Raw genomic sequence first — 18,290 nt, forward strand, 5'->3', positions numbered from 1 at the left:
AGCTGCCGGTACAGGAGATAGGACTCAAAGAAGCAATAAGTTCTTCTGACTCAGATGAAGCCCCATTTTAATCTTTGCTATGAGGCTCCCTTTCCTCCATGTACATCCATTGGGCTACTTGAGGATTGGAGTTGAGAAACACTGGACTAGACTGTATTAAAATCCCTCATGCATCACGAGTATGTTATACCCTAACCCATATCATCAAGATTTACATTTCTAGCTGTAACTAAGAAAAAGTATATAAGAATACTTGAAACATAACTGAGCCAATCAGATCCTATAGGATCCATAACAAATGGATCATAACAGATCAGTCATCTACGTCCTGGCTCCTGTAAAGGCGAAAGCCATGATGCCAATGTGAACAGTGCCATACATGAAGAACTCTTATTTAGTAAGTATTAATTTTAAAGACTGCCTTTTTTTAAACTGTTATTTAAAAGGATTGTATAAGATTAGATATGTGCTGTTGTCATTGTGCCAGCATTGTGTAATGAGATTATCTATGTTAAGCGGTATCAATAATGCCCTCTGAGAAAAAAAACCCAATAATAATTAGAAAGTGACAGGAAAATAACTTTCTAATCATCTCCAATGAACCACAATATCACAAAACAGCGCTCGGAGATGGTGTCGGAATCCTCGAAACATAGTAGCATCTGCTAATACCTTACCCTATAAGATCATAGGAGATTATAATAGCGGGGTAAACGCACATTTATGTTGACAGTGGTGGTTTAATCTGAGAACATTTAATATATTTTATGTGTTTTTCTCCTCAGACCCTTTGCCAGTCCTATTCCTTAAAATGCAGCCTCAGCTGCCGCCAGGTATATCGCTAGTCTGCTGTTTACAGTTGACACAATTGTGTTTCCAACCTCGGAGGATTAATCTTGTCCTAATGTTTGGTGCCTATGACAACCTGTTAAATATGTTTTATCACAACCCAAACCAACACCCCTGAGAGAGTCACTATGACAATCAGTAAATTACCTGGAACAGAGCAACAAAACATCGCAGATTTCTCCTCTGTAAAATTACCAGGCAAAGTGGATATGACTGCAGTATCCTATAGGTTATAACGAAATCTGCTTAGGAATTGGAGTCAGGACACATTTTTTATAAGTAAAAAGATATAACATCCTCTTTATCTTGATGACGGTCTGGACAAACCCCAAAAAGTAGTCAATGCCCTAAAACAGTACAGCAGCATCTATAGAAGACAGTTGAACCCAAAAGGGGCCCCCTTTAGGTGCTGGCTCAAGCGATCATACCCCTATACCGTAATTTGAGGGCATAATTTTTTAGCCCCTCCTCCATGGGCCAGGCTCCTTTCTCCCTTGTTTGACAGCATGGCAGTACCTGTTGAAAGAGGGAGTCCTGCGCAACTTTAAACTGCCCATAGGGAAGGAAAATGGAAATCTCCCCCCATTCTAGCAGCCAAACTGGCAATCATTATAGCAGTGACTCTTCAGCCTAAGTGTCAGGGAATGCTGGGAATTGTAGTTTTACAAAAGCTGGAGAGACCACTGCTTTATAATATATAGTACTCTCTGGGCAAGTATCCAACGTACATTGCAGTTATCTGACAGACAGAGCATGATGTCAAACACTGACGGAACAGGGTCATATCAAGGTTGATTGTGGCCCATAGGCAGAAGATTTGGTGGGGGCCACCTCCCCACTAACTGTCATATAATACACAAATAGGTTAAACTGACCATACACTTTAGATATATTCTGGAAGACCCACCGATGGCGATAAAAATCACTGACATGAAGCGTGCATATTGCCAGCCTGTCTCCCGATGTCTGCTGTTAGGAATAACGAGAATGTAGAAAGTAGTATTTTAACACGGCTGCCCAATTGATCCCCCAGAGATACACTTAAAATGTTTTACAACTCATATGTCTTGCTGCTGAAAGTGTCTGAGAAGCACTTGAGGGAACTGGAGATAGACCTCCCCAAGGGGTCCGAGGCCTTTGGGCAATTGCCCCTTTTGCCTACATAAAATCTAGCCGTATTTTTTTTCTTTTCGTTTTAAGTTTTAATTTATTATTGAAACAGAAAAGGCAATGCAATACCACTATGGGCAATAAATGACATAATAATCAGCAACATACGATATACATTATAAATGACATTGCGAGGTCACGAAACTGGCTTGCAATGCGTTGCTGCAGGGAGATTTGGGGGCAGGAGAGGTCAAACCCTTGTAGCCAGACAGAATTTCTCACAAAATAATTTGCCCTAAAATGTCCTCCTCACAACCAAGCCCAAAAAGTAGTAACATTAAGTCCAGGTATAAACTTTGGGTTGCACAAAATGGGATATAAAGGGGAAGGAGAAGGAGAGATCAAAGTAAGTGTGAAATAGGGTCTGGCAACGCTCAGGGTAGAATAAATAGTGGGATGTGAGTACAAAGACGACCATCTTTGAGACGGAATCTAGGGAAGACAGCCTTGAGGGCTCTGGAGAACCCCTGCTCAACAGTCATCCAGCCTTTGAACTAGGCATAATTGCACCAGTCCACTACCCTTGTGAGGTGTACCATTCCACATCAGGCAATGCTATCCCACCATGACACTTGGTAATTGCAAGGAGCCGCCCGGCAATCCTTGAAGATTTGTTGCCCCACACGAAGGACGTCAATAGTTGATAGACCTGTTTGAACAACGAGGGCAGGATTTTAATTGGAAGGGCCTGTATGATGTACAAGACGCGAGGGAAAACATTCATCTTTAGTATACTATTCCAACCAATTCATGGGAAGGTTCCAAAGGAGCAATTAGAGAAGTCCGCTTTCAAAATTTGCAGTGGGGGGGGGGGGGGGGAGTTAAGATTAAAGGCGTAATGCCTTAGGCTACAGGGCATCCTGTAATGGCGGGGTAAGGAGACAGACAGGTGAGCCCTAATCTACCCGCCACTCAGTCCCTGCCTACTTGCAACGGCCCATCCTAAGCGACGGCGTACAACTGGGCGATGGTCCCTACGCTCACTAAGTGCACGACAGACAAACAGAAAAGGGTACACAGAAGCTAAGGGAAATGGGGCTGTTGCCCACGGCAACCCCGTGAGCAACAAGAATAGTGAACGAGCCGAGTCAAACCAGGAGTGGACGAGGTACCAAACGCAGAGCAGGAGAATAGTCAGTCAAGCCAGGGTCAATTTGAAGCAGTAGAAGACAAGTAGTACAAGCAGCAGCAGCAAGCCAGGAAACAAGCATAGAAGAGTCACAGGCAAAGGAGGAACAGGAAAGGCAGGTATAAATAGACAATGGACGGGAGCTTTTTCCGTCTGGCCAGGCTGTGATAGGCTCTCCCACTCCTAAGCCTGCCATCCTGAGTGGTGGAAGATGGAGTCAGTCTCACAGACATAGGAGCAGGTACAGACTGATTGCCCACGGGCGTTGACACAGAAGCTGTGTCTGGCAAATCCTTTACAGTACCCCCCCTTTTATGAGGGGCCACCGTACCCTTTCTAGGTGGACCTGGTTTATTGGGGAAATGAAGGTGGAGCCTCCTGAGCAATACCCCAGCGTGAACATCCCGGGCGGGTACCCAAGTCCTCTCCTCAGGCCCGTATCCTCTCCAATGGACCAGGGACTGGAGTGAGCCTTGGACCATTCTGCTGTCAACAATCTTGGCCACCTCGAATTCTACCCCCTCAGGGGTGAGAACAGGGACCGGAGGTTTCCTCGAGGGAGCCAAGGACGGGGAGCAGCGTTTAAGGAGGGAGGCATGAAAGACGTCGTGCACTCGAAAATACGGGGGCAACTCCAGTCGGAAGGAGACAGGGTTAAGGACTTCAATGACCTTGTACGGCCCTATAAACCGGGGAGCAAACTTCTTGGACGGGACTTTAAGGCGCAAATTTTTAGAAGATAGCCACACCAGATCCCCGACCACAAACAAGGCGTTAGCAGAACGTCTTCTATCTGCCTGAGTCTTTTGTATGCTCTGGGACGCCTCTAGGTTCTTCTGAACCTGGGCCCAGACTGTGCACAGTTCCTGATGAACGACCTCTACCTCGGGGTTGTTGGAACTACCAGGTGAAACGGAGGAGAACCGTGGATTAAACCCAAAATTACAGAAAAATGGGAGACCCCTGACGAGTTACTGACCCGGTTATTAAGGGAAAATTCGGCGAGGGGAATGAATGAGACCCAATCATGTTGACAGTCAGAGATAAAACACCTTAAATATTGTTCTAGAGACTGATTAGTCCTCTCAGTTTGGCCATTAGTTTCAGGATGGAAAGCCGAGGAGAAGAACAGATCAATCTCCAACTTTTTACAGAAGGCTCTCCAAAACAATGAAACAAATTGTACCCCTCTGTCAGAAACAATATTGACAGGAACCCCATAGAGACGCAGGATGTGTTTGACAAACAAGGTAGCTAACGTCTTAGCATTGGGTAGTTTCTTGAGGGGCACAAAGTGGCACATCTTACGGTAGCGGTCTACTACAACCCACACCACCGACTTGCCTTGAGATGGAGGCAAATCGTTGATAAAATCCATGGAGATATGGGTCCAAGGTCTCTGGGGAATGGGCAAAGAACATAGTAAGCCCGCTGGTTGGGACCTGGGAGTCTTGGACCTAGCACAAACCTCACAAGTGGCGACGTAGGCCTTAACGTCTTTAAGCAACCCAGGCCACCAGTAGTTTCTGGCAATGAGGTGCTTGGTACCCAGGATGCCTGGATGGCCAGATAGTGCAGAGTCATGATTTTCCCTAAGTACCCTTAGCCGGAGTTGCAGGGGAACAAACAGCTTGTTCTCAGGAAGGTTCCCGGGAGCTGAACCTTGATCAGCCGCAATTTCGGAGACTAAATCAGAATCAATAGAGGAAATGATTATACCTGGAGGCAAAATATAAGCAGGATCTTCCTCCGAAGGAGGGCTGGCCATGAAGCTACGTGACAGTGCATTTTTAGACCCAGCCCTATAGGTGACCAAAAAGTTGAATCTGGTAAAAAATAACGCCCATCGAGCTTGTCTCGGCTTTAGCCTCCGGGCAGATTCTAAGAAAACCAGATTCTTGTGGTCGGTAAGGTCTTCAAATGCCCATTTAATGGCTAAGAGTTTGCGGTTGCCGATATCATAGTTACACTCAGTGGGCGAAAACTTCCTGGAGATGTAGGCACAGGGACGGAGATGGGTGAGGGACCTGGTACCCTGAGACAAGACAGCACCCACTCCCACCTTGGAGGCGTCAACCTCCACGATGAATGGCTCCATTTGGTTGGGCTGAACCAGCACTGGGGCTGAGATAAAGCACTTCTTAAGGACCTCAAAAGCCTGGATAGCCTCAGGAGGCCAGTGGAGGAGATAAGCACCTTTGCGAGTGAGATCCGTAAGAGGCTTAGCGATGACCGAGAAGTTAGCAATAAATCCCCTATAATAATTAGCGAATCCCCGGAAACACTAACGCCTTCAGGGAGGCAGGTTGGACCCATTCCGCCACAGCCTGGACCTTGGCGGGGTCCATGCGGAATTCATGAGGAGTGAGGATTTGACCCAAAAATTGTATCTCTTGCACCCCAAACACACATTTTTCGGTCTTAGCAAACAGTTTGTTTTCCCGAAGGACCTAGAGCACCTTCCTGACATGCTCAATGTGGGAGGACCAGTCCTTGGAAAACACAAGTATGTCATCAAGGTACACTACAAGAAATACCCCCAGGTAGTCTCTTAAAATCGAATTTATGAAATTCTGGAAGACCGCGGGAGCATTACACAACCCAAAGGGCATGACGAGGTATTCGAAATGACCTTCGGGCGTGTTAAACGCAGTCTTCCACTCATCCCCCTCTTTGATGCGGATAAGGTTATAAGCCCCCCGTAGATCAAACTTAGAGAACAATTGGGCCCCCTGAACCTGATTGAAGAGATCAGGAATCAAAGCAAGGGGGTACTGGTTCCTTACAGTGACCTTATTCAAGTTCCGGTAGTCGATGCACGGCCTAAGACCACCATCCTTCTTCCCTACGAAGAAGAAGCCAGCACCTACCGAAGACGTAGAGAGGCGAATGTAACCCTTGGCACCACGGGCGTTGACACAGAAGCTGTGTCTGGCAAATCCTTTACACATCCTGTGTGGAATTGCCCTTTGGTGCCCCCCACTCCATTTACCATTGTTATGTATTATGGGTATTTGGTGCTTTTGTTTGTACTGTATGTTTAAAGTCAAGTCAGTTTTCATATTACGTCCTGCCCGTCCATTTATCATACACGGCAGAAAAGCTCCTGGCGCATACATTAAATAGACACAAAAAATGTGTAGTATAAGTTTTTTATTTACTGGACGCCAGTGCACAAATTAGCGCAGTCCCACCAGAACTGAGGCTTTTTTACCCTCCATCAGGTGTATGGGACTGTTTACCATACGTTATTCACATGAATGTTGTATATGTCCATGTGACAGCCATTAAAACAACAGACGCATGTATTTTAATGGAGCCGTTCACACGGCCGTTGTTTTAACGAACCTTGTGAAGGGTTAGTTGAAAAATAGAACATGTCCTATTTTCTTAAATTTTCACGGGTCCCTTTAAGGACTCAAGTCTGTGGGATCTGAGAAAACAGGTCCCGCATGGGTGCAACTCGGACGTGAAAAACTTCAGTTTTTCACGTAAAAAAAAAAGTAATAAAAAGTGATCAAAAAGTTGTATGTACCAAAATATTGTACCAATAAAAGCTACAGCTCGTCCCGCAAAAAATAAGCTAATATAAAAAAAAGTTACGGCTCTCAGAACGTGGTAAAACAAAACAATAGTTTTTTCTTTGTAAATGTAGTAAAATATTAAGAACTATATACATTTGGTATCACTGTAATCGTATTGAGCCGCAGAATAAAGTTAAGTTGTAGTTTTTACTGCACGATGAAAGCCGTAAAACCAAAACCCAAAAAAACAATGGAGGAATCAAAGTTTTTTCCAATTTCAGCCCACAAAGATTTTTTTTCAGTTTCCCAGTAAATTATATGGTACTTTAAATAAAAAGAAAAAAGTTATGTCTCTGTCCTGAAAGGGTTAAAATAAAAAAGCTGCCCTTACTTACCTCTCTCCTCCCAGACGGTCCTGCCCGGGGGCTACCTTCACCTCTGTTTTCTGTTTGTATACAAAGCAGCTGCAGCGGTGACATCACATCGACAGTACATCACCGCTGCAGCCTATTACTGGCCTCAGCTGAACACAGCTGAGGCCATAAATCGGCTGCAGCTAATGTCACCGCTGCAGTTCTCTGTATACGAACAGAGAACAGATGTGACAGCAGCCCCCCACGCAGGAACATCTGGGAGGAGAGAGGTACGTATAAGTTTTTTTCTTATTTTAAAGGGGTATTCCGGTTACACGTTACCCCCACCGTTTACGAGGACAGGGGTCCCATACCCCCCGTTTGAACGAAGCAGCAAGTCGCCCATGCGCACTGCCGCCCCATTCATTTTCTATGATAGCGCCGGAGATAGCCGAGTACGGGGGGGTACAGAACCCCTGTTCTCGTAAATGGTGGGGGTCCCAGCTGTCAGACACCCACTGAACAGTATTCTTGTAACTGGAATACCCCTTTAATTTGTCCTGTACTGCTTCAGAATTTCTCTTTAACCCCTTTAACGTAACATGTACAGGGTCTAAAAAGGCAACAAATGGTAACTGCACTATGGAGAAGCTGAATTATGTGCCCAATTGCCATGCAATTTATTAATAGTGTCGTTCAGTGCCACCTGGGTGCCCATTTGCCACTTATTGCCCCTTTAGTGTCCTTCTGTTCAGTGCCCTCTTGATGCCTATTTGACATTTACTGCTGCTATAGCACCCTTTGTCACAGAAGAACAATAAAGGGGGAATACATGGCAAATTGGCATTGAAGGGGCACCGAACAGAAGAACAATAAAAGGGACAATAAGTTGCGAATCGGCACCAAGGTGGCATTGAATTCTCTGCTCATTTGCCATTATTGACCCTTTTAGACCCCCATCAGTGCCCCCATACAAGCTAAAGCCCACAGTCTGACTGACCTGCTGGGCTTCTCACAAACAGTCCACTGTGCCCACTGATGTTGCTGGAGCGGAGTTCTGGGGAAATTACGTTTCAAACACCCAAGAAACGCATGGGAAGATAGTATCTTCCCGGTCTTGCATCCCGAATGATGTCATCACGCCTGACCATTACTCAGGACGCAAGACGAGGAGGGTGAGTGGGTGATCGGTAGCCGTGGCGTGGGGCAGCCAGTATTGAGGTCAGTGAGTGGCACCTGACCCGCTGGCGCCCTGAGCAGTAGCCGCGGCACAGAGCATATTCACCCACTGGCACCGCCCTTACAGTATGGCGCCCGGCGCCCTGTGCAACCGCACTGGTCACACGTAGCTAAGGCCGGCCATGTACCCAGGTAACTGTTTGAGCCAGTGGTCCACTTCAAAAAATAAATTTGATTGTAGAAGACATGTCTGAGCGTGTGACATGTTCAGGGCCATGGCTTCTGATTTTTGGAAATTTATTTTAAAATGAAAAAGAGAACCATATGTGGGAAATTCCTTCATAAGTTAGGGACCGGGACTAATGGATAAAAAAGGAAAAAGAGCAGATTATATGAGTAAGCCACTATCTTGTATGATGACCTACCTATGGCAAGACCAGAAATATTTGGGTGATCCCTAACCCTACAGAGTAAGGGCAAAAATCAAAGGTGATAACAATTTCTGACGCATCCCATTTTTGTTGTCAAAAGGAGTGAAAAATATGCCACTAACTTTAAATGAAGCGGATGGGGTCGAATAAAGGCAACGGATCCAATTTAGCATATTAGGTCTCAATCCTAGACCTATGACTAAGTCTGAAAAGGAAGGGCCAGTAGACTCGATCGAATGTCTTCTCATCCTCTGTAGACAACAGTGTGGGGCATGAGTTAAAATTCGCTCAGTGGATTAGGTTACGGGCCTTAGTGGTGTTATCCCTTGCCGCTCTAGAGCGGATAAAGCCAGTCTGGTCTAGCTGGACGGTATCGTCATCAACGGGGAAAGGCGATTTGCCAACATTTTTACAAACAGTTTAAGGTCTGCATTTAGCAAGAAGATGCTCGAGCGGTAGCTAGCACAAGCCGCCAAAGTCCTTGCCCTCTTTGGCGATGACTGCCATATGTGCAGGGTGTCTGGTGGGAGAGCAGAACCTGAGGTGAGACAGTTAAATGCTTCAAGGAAATAATGCAACAGTTGGGTCAGGAAGGTCTTATACATTTTAAATATACAGGGCTAACGGGCTTCCGGTGTGTTACTATATGTTCAGTTTTCAAGCTTCTAACTTTGTTACATTTTGCTATCATAACGTTCTGATAAAGATTTCGTCAGTGTCCCTACCATGCCACAATCTATTAGCAGATTAATCTTGTGATGTGCAAAGCATTACATATATAATGGAAGGCTAAAGTAAATGTCATTAGCATTAAATTAATACATTAATTCTGTAGCACACTGTGCTTAAAGCAAAAATGTTCTGGAATGCTTGATATGACACACTACATTAGCAATAGGATATTCTTGGAGGGAGAAAAAGACAGGTCTGTAATTGTTAGGTCAAAGACTGAGCTGTTTTAGCCTAGAGTTATTGAAAAATTTATTTTAGCTACTGACAACAGATTGTACTAAGGCTTTAGATTATAATATTGTCAAAAACTCCAGTGCAGTCCAGGATACTCACAGCCATGCAAACATCCAAAACGGTCCTATGTGCGTAAGCAGGGCCGAACCACGACATCAGAAGTGGCCGTATCCATGGACAATGCTGTCCAAAGAAGAAGAACATCCAAATTTGTTTGGGTGCAGATTCAATCGAATAGGCTTTCCAATTAGATTCGGTCAGAATAAATTCACCGCAAATTTTATGTGCCCTGATTGGACATAGCTTTGTCCCATGTGATCGCTGCAGCCTGTGATTGGCTGCATTGGTCACAAGAGACAAAACTACAACATCTCAAGAGGCCAGCAGGGACGTGTCACTACTGGAGACCAGGTGAGTATGGTATTTTTTTGTTGTTATCGGCCGTCATTTTGCCGATTTGTGCACCACAAACCCCAAAAGTTTGGGAATTTCGGACCAAATTCGATTAGTTTAGAATGGATTCGCTCATGTCTCCTGGTAACGTTTTGAAAATGACCCTTTTACAGTAAATTTCTTATCATTAACAGGAGGTTTTCTGCGGTTATTACTGACATCTATGGGGGGCTTATAGTTGGGATTCCCAACCCTACTCAAGACTAGTATCCTTCGAATGTGACTAACCCCTTACACATCCATTTACATAGCTAAGAACAGTGGAGCAGAAAATCCCACTGATTTTAAACTATGGCTGGTCATGCATTCAGGGTATACGTGATCCCAGACAGAGGCGTAAAAATAGAGGTTGCAAAGGTTGCAATCACAGTTGGCCCAAAGATCGTTCTGCCACATAAGATGCCAGCAGAACTATAAATGGCAAATGATGGTTGAGTGGCCCTGCTACAGATTTTGAAATGTGGCATTAGAGCTTGAAGTTACGCCTCCGGTTTCAGGTTCCATCAATTTGATTTCCTGCTATTTTCTGCTGCACTGCCACCAGCTATTTTCTTGAAGTAAAACATTCTTTACACAGATTTGACATTTCAATCCAAGAATTACAAAAATAAGGAAAACTGGTTCTTGTGTAAATTCAGACAGTGACAGATCTGTCAGCAACAGATGTCCAAACTTTCTCGGTGGTGACATAAGTTAGAATAGTATAAGAGGAAAGCACGGAAAAATATTTCATAGAAAAAAATATAGTATCAAAAGCATAGTCTTGATCAAAAATATATAGCAAAAAGTGATATCACCCAATGTGCCATAGTCTGTTTAGAGGATCCGGTTAGAGGTCTTCGGTTTCTAGGACTAGAAGCAGAGACTTCACGTGGAGGATGTGGTCGGCGTCTCACAACACCTGATGCGAGTAGCGATTGCTCAATGCAAACCATCGCTGATTGTATATAGTATCATTTTTTGACAGGATAGAGTTTAGTGGGCTTCTAATTCCCCTTGGCATTCTTTGAACTGTCACATATTCAGTTAGTGTAGATGCGTGCATTAGTAGACTGGTCTCTTCTTTCTTTAGTTGTTACAATTTTTTAGGCTAGTCAACTTTAGTGATTTCAGTCACCTTCGTAAGAGAAAAATCTAATAATTCTGCTAATTGCAGGATGTCAGTCCTTTCTGCCTCCGTAAATGTGAAAGTCTCGGCTTTATTTTCAGTAATTTTAACAATTTAATCGAAAGACATTTTGATATCAGTTTATTGATTAGATTCAGGGGTCTAGTGGAAGCGATCAATAGTATAAACAATATAATTTGTAGACCCGGTTTAAATGGGCAAATGGGTGAAGTGTGCTATTAGAGATGCCTCCTTTGTCTGATTAAAAAACTACTGAGAAATATTTTTCTGTGCTTTCCCCTTTATACTACGTTAATCAGAAAATTGCTTATACTATTGACAGCTTCCACTAGACCCCTGAATCTAATCAATAAACTGACATCAAATTGTCTTTGGATGAAATTGCTAAAATTACTGAAAATAAAGCAGAGACCTTCACATTTACGGAGACAGAAAGGGCTGACATCCTGCAATTAGCAGAATTATCTGTTTTTTCTCTTACTAAAGTGACTGAACCAAAGCGCACCACATCCTCTGTAAAACATGGTGGTGGCAGTGTGATGGCATGGGCATAAATGGCAGGCAGAGGCACTGGGTCACTAGTGATTATTGATGATGTGACTGAAGACAGAAGCAGCTGGAGGAACTCTGAAGTGTTCAGGAATTACTTTCTGCTCAGATTCAACCAAATGCCGCACGGTTGATTGGACGTCGCTTCACAGGACAGATGGACAATGACCCAAAACATGCTGCGAAAGCAACCCAGGAGTTTTTTTTAACGCAAAGAAGTGGAATATTCTGCAATGGCCAAGTCACTAGATCTCAACCCGATCGAGCTGCATTTTACTTGCATAAGACAAAACTTAAGGCAGAAAGACCCACAAACAAGCAACAACTGAAGACGCTGCAGTAAAGGCTGGGCAAAGCATCACAAAGGAGGAAACCCAGCGTTTGGGGATGTCCATGGGTTCCAGACTTCAGGCAGTCATTGCCTGCAAAGAATTCTCTTCAAAGTATTAAAAAAAACCATATTATTTATGGTAATGTTAATTTGTCCAATTTCTTTTGAGCCCCTGAAATGAGGCGGCTGTGTAGAAGAATGGCGGCAATTCCTAAATGTTTCACGGGATATTTTTGATGAACCCCTGGAATTAAACCTGAAAGTCTACACTTCAATTGTATCTCAGTTGTTTCATTTCAAATCCAATGTGGTGGCAGAAGAGCCCAAATCATGAAGATTGTGTCACTGTCCAAAATTCTGGACCTAAACAGTATATATAATCTTAAAAGGGATATTCAGTTTGGACAACCCTTTCTTGTGTTACAGTTCACCCGATTCATTTCAACTGATAGTCGGTGATCCTCCATGTTCAGCTGCCGGCAAGTCCTCTTCAGAGTAAGTAGAAGGCCTCTTCCAGAAGGCAATATTTTGGTTAGTATTTTGCTTCTGTATTTCGAAGCCAAAGCCAGGAGTGGATTCATAACATAGAAGACGTGCCCATCTTGCCATTATACTTTTTCTCTGTGTAGGTTCCACTCCTGGTTATGGCTTCCAGATACGGAAGCAAAATACTGACTAAAATACTGTGTGAATGAGGCCTTACTTAGTGATTATTGAAATCAATGGGAAATCCATGTAATATATGGATGTGTTGGATCCTCCTAAGGGAGTGACACTCTTTCAGCTGGTTGAATCTGACTTTACTGTTTGGAGATGTGTTTAAAAAAAATCCCACAACACTGATCACCAGTGACTCCCATTCTTTAAGGGTCACTGAGTCTATTTATTTTGCATTGTATATGTGGAATACAGCAAATATTAAATCAAAATAGGTCTCTTACACCCCCCGGGTATTACACTTGAAAATATTTCTAATAAACCTAAAAGGTTGTGCGAACACAGCCCAGTAAGATACCTCCACTAACTGTGTGGTCGTCATAGTTTATTAAATGTAAACTCTAAATTGTAATGGTACTGTATACTCTAAAATATGGTGTCACATCACAGAGAATAAAAAAGGACAAACAAGTGTATTCAAATGTTTTGACCATGGACCACCGTTGTTATGTCTGTTATTTCACTTGTATAATAAGTTAGGAGCAGAGGTGCCATTATTTAATATTTCCCAAGATACCAAGGGGCTTATTGGCTGCTAAAATTTATCCACTAAGGTATATTTGGAAAAATCTCGCTATTTCAATAAGTCTTGGATACATTCCTCCTATTGACACACATATGGAGGTATTCCCTCCTATTAAATTACTTCTATTTCAGATGGCAAAAAAATTCCCAACATTTCACTGCTTAAATTAGCAGAAATACTGACATGGGTCACATGCATCATAATCTGCAGATAACCCTCATATGGAGGATTTCCTCCTGTTTCTATCTAAATCCTGGGGGCATTCCTCCTATTAATACCAGTGGAAAACAGGAGGCATTCCTCCTATAGTAGTATAAGCAACACGGGCTGAGCTCACTGCTCGTGTCTGCTATGGACGCTCAATGCACCTTTATTCTAAGTGACAGCAGTTCAGCCTCCTCCCTCAGTAGTGAAATAACAGACATAACAGTGGTCCATCGTCAAAAGATTTGAATACACCAGTTTGTCCTTTTTGTTCTCTGTGATGTGACATAGAAGATTCTATTTGCTGAAAATATGCTTTCTCCCCAGGGTTGGAGTTCCGGAGGAAGACATGTTCCAGCTGTCAGCAAGTCCCGATGGATGTAATATACAGAACAATTTCTTGGTGTTGACCGGAGTTACACAGTTGTGGATATGCCAGGTGAATATGCCATGGAGAAAAACCTAGTGATGTTTATGAATCTGTGAAGAGTGTGGCCCCAACCCTTCCTATCTCATGATTTTTATGAGCCAAGAAAGGGCTCCCATTCGTTCCCTGTGGGGGTTGTTAACCTTTGCATGGCTCTGCTTCATAGGCACAGCAATGCTAGCAAATAATAAACAAGGGAGGAAAGAACCAGGCACTTCTGCCCTACCAAGAATGGGGGGTGCAATGGTTGAGTGTCATGGCTTCATGTCCAAAGATGTTAGGGGTGTGGTCTTGTAAACCCCACCAGGAGGAGCTTCCTCTCCTCTGTGTACACCTCTGCTGAAATGTCACAAAAATGCAGCCGTAGACATGGCGGTTATCATTCTGTTTGTGGTTATGGCACCATTTGGACTAAAACTAATGTACAGCCAGTCCTTCACATTGGTATTGAAAGAGGATCTGTCACTAGTTTAGTAATGCCCTATCTAGCTAATCTAATCAGCGCCGTCACACTGATAATGAAAATCGTGTCCCAAAACGTTTGTTATTTAAAAAGTTATGAGCTTTTTCTAAATATTCAAATGAGACTATACTAGACAAGTGGGAGGTAACCGCAGCGAGTCTACTGAGGTGGAGCTGCCTCACAGCCTCTGACGCTGTCCAATCAGCATGAAGCTGCTTCACACATTGTGAGAGAATGGGGCTGGAGGGAAGGGGGGGGGGGGTCACTTCAAATAGCTATATCTCCGGCTGTGGACCACCAAGAACAGCGGTTCTGGTGGAATATAAAAGATGGATTCTAATCTGATCGTAGTTCTAGCTGTGAAACAACCGGTGGTATCACCAGCTGAAAACAGTCGGGAATGGAAGCTGTATACTATATGATCAGGCTGTGTTGCTGGGCTGTGAAGAGGAGAAACTGTATGCTGATTGGACAGCGTCATACAGAAAACATTACACCGCCCAAAGAGAAAAGAAAGAGTCACCTCCTATTTGGCAAGTATAGCCAAGTATAGCCAAATTAGCATATTTAGAAAAATGCTCATGACTTTGCATAATAAACATGAAAAAAAAAAATAATTACACTGTACTTATTAAAGAGGTTCTGTCACCACATTATAAGTGCCCTATCTAGATAAGGGGATGGGCGCTATAATGTAGGTGACAGTAATGCTTTTTATTTAAAAAAAACGATCTATTTTTACCACTTTATTAGCGTTTTTAGATTTATCCTAATGAGTTGCTTAATGCCCAAGTGGGCGTATTTTTACTTTAGACCAAGTGGGCGTTGTACAGGGGAGTGTATGACGCTGACCAATCAGCATCATGCACTCCTCTCCATTCATTTACACAGCGCATAGGGATCCTGTTAGATCCTTATGTGCGGTCTTATACTAACACATTAACAATACTGAAGTGTTTAGACAGTGAATAGACATTCCACGGGATGTTTATTCACAATCTCTGCACTTCGTTACTCTGTCTGTGGTAGTTACAGCAGAGGACGCATAATCTCGCGAGATTACGCGGTAAATGACAGGTTACAACGAGATCATGCTTCCTGTGCTGTAACTACCACAAAAACAGTAACGAAGTGCAGAGATTGTGAATAGACATTCCGTGGAATGTCTATTCACTGTCTAAACGCTTCAGTATTGTTAATGTGTAAGTATAAGACAGCACATAAGGATCTAGCAGGATCCCTATGCGCTGAGTAAATGAACGGAGAGGAGTGCATGATGCTGATTGGTCAGTGTCATACACTCCCCTGTACAACGCCCACTTGGTCTAAAGTAAAAATTGGGCCAGTTGGGCATTAAGCAACTCATTAGCATAAATCTAAAAACGCTAATAAAGTGGTAAAAATATATTGTTTATTTAAATAAAAAGCACTGCTGTACCAGAGCAACATATTCAGCCCAAAATCCCTTTTTTTTCCTGAGGATTCAATTCCCATATGTTCAGCACAAGAAATATGAGACTATGAAGAAGTGGAAAATGGAGAGCGGAGGATGAGGTCACAGATTTGTGCGGGGTAATATCTGCAGATCTGTGAAAAAGTACAAGTAGGAGTAAAGTTGACTGGCTTGTTATCCAGAATAGTTGACACCGTGCAAGTATTTGTGTTTTTTAATCTACCGGGTCGAGTTTAAACTGGTGAAGACAGATTACGCAGACATTCCAGTGGTTCACAAAGACAGATGGTTGTGCGTTGTAAAAATAAAGAAAAATCCACAAAATTTTCATATCTGTTAAATGAATTTGAACATAAGCAAAAACCAGAGTGATTTATTTCTCCTAGATGTAAAACTATTGGATTTTTAATATATTTCCCTGCTAATACCTTAAAGCACACCCACTTTGTTTACGATCCCTTCCTTAAACACATGCAAACACTCCGCCAATACCAAACAAGTGTACAATCCCTAAGAGCAGCAGTTCGTGCTCCAGAGGACAGAAATCCATGGCCATTCTCAGCAATTTTGGAGGCTTTAGAAATCTGTCTTTGGTCACACAGTCACCCACGTGCATACAATTATACACAGACTCTTTCCAACACTTTTTTCCCTTCTCTTCTCCATCTTTATCAGTCTTGTATATGTTGATTCTATAGTTACATCCATGTGCCTACTTGGTGTAGTACAAAAGCTTAAGGCACCCTTAAAACTAAGTAGCAGTGCCCACATGATAGCCCACGCACACCCAAATTAGGAAGCAATATTAACCAAGTTCAATGAGGCAGTCTCCAATGCTTGTATAGTGCACCTAACACACACTTTTATAAGTAACCTTAAACATATAACTTGAAGCCTACTACAATATTGGGCCTAAAGTATAGCTCATGCTTAGTGATGTTATAAGACATGGGCCTTGGAAAGAGAAAATATTTCCTCCATTATCTGATTATGTATGAAGACTATCATTAACCCACGTATCTAGCACTTCATCAGACGTTCTCTAATTAGACAATTGTGACTAATCCTACGTGCGTAAGAACTGCTACCTCATGTTCCACCAGGGGAAATCCCGAGAGGAAGGTGACGTATGGATGGTAACAAATCATTATTTCATGCTGTAAATACCAGGTTGGTTTATGTTATAACTGATAATTCATAGACATCATTTATATTCTGGGTGGTAAATGGTAAGTGGTACTTACTAGAAAGAAGAATTCTGCATCAAATCCCAGATTGGTGTGACGTGTGGCTGTGGACGATCCTATAACAGAGGAAACAAATCAGATTTATTGAACATAAAGTGGCAGGATATTTAGTGTGTTACATTCTGTGTACGTAAGGAGTCTGGTCGAGGTAGTGACAAAAGTGAAACACACTACAAACAACACAAAAGAACAAAATGCCAGCTGTATTCATCCTATTGTCATACCCTGGCTAAACTGTAAGAGAGGATTACGGATAGTGGCATGTACAGAACACATGAACTACTGCATAACAAAACTGCATGATTCAAAGACTGGAAACTCAGCTGCATGACCAGTTGAAAGCAAGCATCTTTTATGGGGGTATAAGCCATGTCACAAAAAGACAAATATAAAAATGGGAGTATTCTTCCCCAAAAGCTATTACCTTAGACCAATTAGTTTGAGTATGTCACTTATAAACACCATTTAACAATGTACATATAGAATTAATCTGCATTTAGCATGTGTCTGTATCTGTTGAGTATCTGCAAATTCTGTTAATCTGGTATTATTTCATAAGGATTGTAAGAAATTTTGGTTTATGGGATAGTGATAGAAAAGCATAAAAAACTCACTTGTAAGGGCAGAGCACATTAAAATGGTTGTCCATTATAGACATTACCTATTTGTTAGAAGGTTACCCTGACAATAAACAGATTACAAGGTGTCTCCATGCTAGGAACCCAGCGATCACCTATAATCTGTGGGGAAACCTGGCAGTAAGTGTTACATTTCCCTGCAGCGCCACCACAGGGAAATTTTGCATTACACAGTGCCTACTTATATACTTATAAATGGCTTGTCTGTGTAATGCGGAACAGGACGGGTCTTCCAGAGTGAGTGACGCTTTTGTAACCGCTTTCCACTCTGGCCAAGAGATGAGAAACCTGAACAGAGGATCGCCCTCTATAAACTCAGAATTCACTAATAGAGAATATGAAAATGGGTTTTCTAAACTAGACATGTTGGGGGATATTTATGAATACGCTCTTAAAGATACGGTATAAAACTAGACCAAACAGGCAGAAACGACGAGAAATGTATCACAGTGGCGCACGATGTATCATAAATTTGGCGCATCTGGATAGACATGTAGACACTTATCTTCCTCACGTCAACTCTTAGCTGGTGTACTTTACATCAATGTTTTG

At 42.8% G+C, this 18,290-nt stretch overlaps 1 protein-coding gene across 1 annotated transcript in view; it reads right to left on the bottom strand.

The window, feature by feature from the left end:
* Positions 1 to 18,290, bottom strand: part of HPCAL1 (hippocalcin like 1) — a 182,326-nt gene that overhangs the window by 106,875 nt on the left and 57,161 nt on the right. Inside the window, exon 2 of the mRNA XM_075861108.1 lies at positions 17,098 to 17,156. The gene's annotated coding sequence lies outside the window, so the exon portion shown is untranslated. The remainder of the gene's footprint in view (positions 1 to 17,097; positions 17,157 to 18,290) is intronic.

Source organism: Rhinoderma darwinii, chromosome 4 (genome assembly GCF_050947455.1).
Source record: "Rhinoderma darwinii isolate aRhiDar2 chromosome 4, aRhiDar2.hap1, whole genome shotgun sequence".
NCBI classification, from domain to species: Eukaryota; Metazoa; Chordata; class Amphibia; order Anura; family Rhinodermatidae; genus Rhinoderma; species Rhinoderma darwinii.